Here is a 4,872-nt window from a genome sequence, read left to right on the forward strand (position 1 = left end):
TGAAGTGCGTTTTTGATGTGTGTATGAGTGTGTGCATGTCCAAAGTGTGTTTTTTTTTAGCGTGTGTGTATGTATGTGTGTGTGTGTGTACATGCGCACATATATGTGTGTGTATGTGTTTGTGTCTGTGAAAAGGAGATTTCATTGTTTCTTCTTCCGAGAAAACAGTGTTGAGTGCGCGTACCATGAATATTAATTTTTGTGTACGTGCTTTGCAAACTATTTTCAATATAAACACACACAGACACAGACACACACAGACACACACAGACACACACACACACACACACACACACACACACACACACCAGACAAACTAACACAGGAAAAGAAAACAGCTGAACACATTGGCGCCAAGCATTTTTTTCAGAACTCTATTCCAGTCTTTGGATCTGACGGAATATTTTACTGGGAAAAAAAATCACATTCCATGCGAAACACTAAAGGGCAATCGCAGAAAAAAAAAAAAAAAAAAAAAAAAAAAAAAAAAAAAAAACCACATCGTAACTCCTTTTTGTTGTGGGTACGACAGGTTAAAGCGTTGGACTTTCAGTCTGAGGGTCCCGGGTTCGAATCTCGGTAACGACGCCTGGTGGGTAAAAGGTGGAGATTTTTCTGATCTCCCAGGTCAATATCTGTGCAGACCTACTAGTGCCTCAACCCCCTTCGTGTGTATACGCAAGCAGAAGATCAAATACGCACGTTAAAGATCCTGTAATCCATGTTAGCGGTGGGATTTGGAAACAAGAACATACCCACCATGCACACCCCCGAAAACGGAGTATGGCTGCCTACATGGCGGGGTATAAACGGTCATACACGTAAAAGCCCACTCGTGTCCATGCGAGTGAACGTGGGAGTTGCATGTAGTCCATGACTGATAAAGCAGAAGAAGAAGTTGTTCAGTTGTTCAGTGGTACGTGCAAGAATAAGGTTGGACCTCCTCATCCCCAGTGACGCTTCCGATAACATGGAGGAACAACAACAACAACAACAACAAATCCCAGAAATATAGGGACCTAACACAGTTTGTTACGGACCTTCAATCAATAAACAGCCTCAATGGAGAACAGTGAGGTGACACCATCATCAACGATTGCTTCTCCTCACGTAAACTTCAAGCAGCCTGGTTGCTTAGCCACCTATTCATGTGTGTGGTCATTCATGTGCTTCATGGAATGCATCTGAGTCTTGCCTGTCTTCTTGACGGGAAGTGGAACTGGAGTGTTTGCGCCAATGAAGAAAAAAGAAAACAACAAGAGACCAGTTTGTTTGTTTGTTTGTTGGGTTTTGCTGCAGCCTACTTTTACACAGATTCTTGCAGCGAATGAAGTATTCTAATGTTTCTTCTTCAGGATATGTATATTCATGGGATGAGTTTATCAAGATAACTCGTTTCGAGTAAAAGATATTTATTGTGTAACTTATTTTGAATTTTTTTTCCCTTCAAATATTATCTCTTTTTATATATACAAAAAGGATCATGTTCATGTAAGTCTTGGTGAGAACAGTGTTTCAAGCCATCAGTTTGTCAAAATGTTGTATCAAACAAGGTGACATTACAAGCAATACGCTACAACAAAAAATCTCCAACCATTCTTTTAGGCATTTTTTTTTTTTTAAGTTAGTACTAGTGCACATTCTGCGAGCAAAGCAGGGCCATTCCTTTCCCTCTACCCCTCACCCACCCGCTATCCAGTGACGCTTCTGTTTCCAGAGCAACACTCGCGACGACGGAATAAGAATCCCACATAGATAAAGACACCTCATACGGACCTTCGATCACAGACTAGCCCCCGGCAGAGAATTGGCCCCCAGACGCACTGCAAGACAAGGTGACAGCAGCCGTGATTGCTTCCACTCACGCAAACGACAAGCAGCCAGACTCTTTTGTCCACCAATGTGTGTGTGTGTGTGTGTGTGTGTGTGTTTCACGCGCGCTGGTGTGTCGCATGTGGCTGTTGAATTACCTCGTCTGCAGATTTAGTGGCCCCCAAACGCTTATTTATTGCTTATGTTGTTTATAGTAGAGCAGTGGTAACGAGATACGGACTAATGTTTTTGTGACACTATGGCCCACAGTTGTTTTTTTGTGTATGTGATGACGTGTTTTTTCAGAAGAACTAGCACCTGCCTTCTACATAATTATCTATGGTATGATATGATAGTACACACACACACACACACACACACACACACACACACACACACACACACACACACACACACACACACACAGATATATATATATGCGTGCATGTGTGTACATGTGTGTGCACCTATGTGAGTGTATATACCCACATTTAGCTGTTGTGGTGTGTGTGTGTGTGTGTGTGTGTGTGTGTGTGTGTGTGTGTGTGTGTGTGCATGTGTGAAAGTGTATGAAAACTAAAGCAACCATCAATACAAGCTCTTGGGCAGGGGGGCTGGGGGGGGTGGGGTGGGGGGGCGGCGGGGGGGCATGGTGGTGTGTCCTTGAAAGGACGCTTTACCCTGAATTTCCTCACTCCATCCAGGTGTGAGTAGGTGCTGAACTTTGGTTGAGGAAATTGAAAACGGCGGAAGGAGAGCCTTCCTATGCCTAGCCCTAGTAGACACTGTGGATATAAATATGATTCCACTGCACTGATGGCCCGTGAAGGGCTATGGGACTTCAACCTATTAACTATGTATGTGTTAATTCACAGGGTTTTGTTCGGGGTGCACTTGTCTTTAGTCTTGATACACCCCCAAACTCTTTGAAAGAGAGTCTGTTTACAGCGGACCAGTGGAAAATAATCAAATAATAAACTTGCTTGGTAAGTAATGCAAGTGCCTGCAGGTTTTCTGTTTCTATTCTTCTTTTTTTTTTTCTTTTTTTTCTGTGCAAGATGAAGTGAACTCTGAATACGAAATGCTATAATGTTACATCATCTTTGGTATTGTTTTCAGAAGAGGCAATGTCTTACACTCCATTGCATGGATCCACACACACACACACACACACACACACACAGATACTGCATAGTATATCTCTCATTCTGGCACGTGCAAGCAATCCCCCCCCCACACACACACACACACAAAGAGCCACATACCCATTCCTACCAACGACGTTTCATGTACCAGGGAGGAGGAAGAACGAAAAAAAAAAAAAAAAGTTGTCCACAAGATACAGACACTTCAGACAACTTGATACCGAGCCTCGTTTACAGACTAGCCCGCCTTGGCCGTGTCGTGGGATCAAAGGGAATTTGGGGTTCCAGACGCAGTGCAAGACATGGTGACAGCAACCGTGATTGCTTCTACTCACGCAAACGACAAGACGACAAGCAACCAGGCTCTTTGAAGCCCGCGCCCATTCACGTGTGTGTCTTTCACGTGCGTGGGTGCGTTAGATAGATGCGTCCCTTTAAGTCATCCCTCTATCCACCCACAACCACTGCACATGCGCGGCAGGGGGGCAGTCAGAGTGTCTGTTTACACCAAAGTGGCGGAAACGAGCGATGGAGTCACATGTTGGCTTGTGCAATGCCCTACATTTTTCCACCTTTTTTTTTTCTTTCTTTCTTTTTTTTTCTTTCTTAGCAGACATGGGGGTTTCTATAGCTTCTTTTTCTGTGTAACGTGCGTACTGTGTGTGAGGGGGAAGTTTATCATGATGACAGGTACAGTCAAGAAATACATCTTTTTCGGAAGAGATCATGCATGCTGTTCCGTTGTTTGGTGCCTCCACCCCTCTTTCCACCTCTTTCTTTGTATCCAGTGCACTGTTCAATTCTTGACTGTCTCCGCATTCAACAACATAGCTACGTTGAACTATTGTGCATGCCGTACCGCATCGATCACTGTCGCACAATAATCCCAACCCCACCTGGTATCCCGTACTCTCTCTCTCTCTCTCTCTCTCTCTCTCTCTCTCTCTCTCTCTCTCTCTCACACACACACACACACACACACACACACACACACACACACACACACACACACACCAAAACACACAGACACGGACGCCCATACATTCATACATGGGACTGATAAAATTGAAAACCCGAAGGCCAACCGTCTTAATCAATTTTGTCTCGAACACATGCGGTAGTGATCAGCGTGAAAACGATAATTTCTCTCTCCCAATTGCTAACCCACTTTTTTTTTCAGATCATACCCTCCTCTCTAACCCAAAGCACCAAAGCAAAACAGAAAGAAGAAAAAAAATCACACGGATAACTGTAACTTGGGAATTATGGGCGATGCTTTCAAAAATACTTTTCACCCCGAAGGACAGAATGGGTGCACGTCTGTCATTTCTGTTAGACACCACTCTCCCACTGGGGTTTCTCCTGGACAGGTGGAGGGAATGGTTATCGTTTTGTTGTTGTTGTTGTTGTTGTTGTTTTAAAGCAGGAAATCTGAGCAAGAAGTTTCTTGACTGCTTGGATAAGAACGTCAGCAAGATGCAATTTAGTTTTTATGGACACAGGGCAAATGATTATTTTATTCATTCATTTGTTTACTTATTCATTTGTTTGTTCATTTATTTATTTATAATGCATTTATATTTTCCTGCTTACTGAAAGTAAGATACATCATGATATTGTGGATACTGGGCGAATATCATTTATTTTCTTTCTTTCTTTCTTTATCCGTTTATTTATTTATGCATTCATTTATTTATTCATTTATTCACTTATTTAATCATTCATTTATGAACTCATTCATGTATCTGTTTGCTTGTTTTACCAGTAGGCCTGAAGACTGACACTGACAAGGGAGCAACGAACGGTACCAATGGATGGATTGCCTTTAGGGGGTCGCGCTTGGTGTCAGTGGCTGCAGATTGCTTGTGAGAATGACCCTTCGTAAACAGATTAAGGCGATGTATTTCCATAATCT

This window comes from Babylonia areolata, chromosome 7, assembly GCF_041734735.1.
Source record: "Babylonia areolata isolate BAREFJ2019XMU chromosome 7, ASM4173473v1, whole genome shotgun sequence".
In the NCBI taxonomy this organism is placed as follows: domain Eukaryota; kingdom Metazoa; phylum Mollusca; class Gastropoda; order Neogastropoda; family Buccinidae; genus Babylonia; species Babylonia areolata.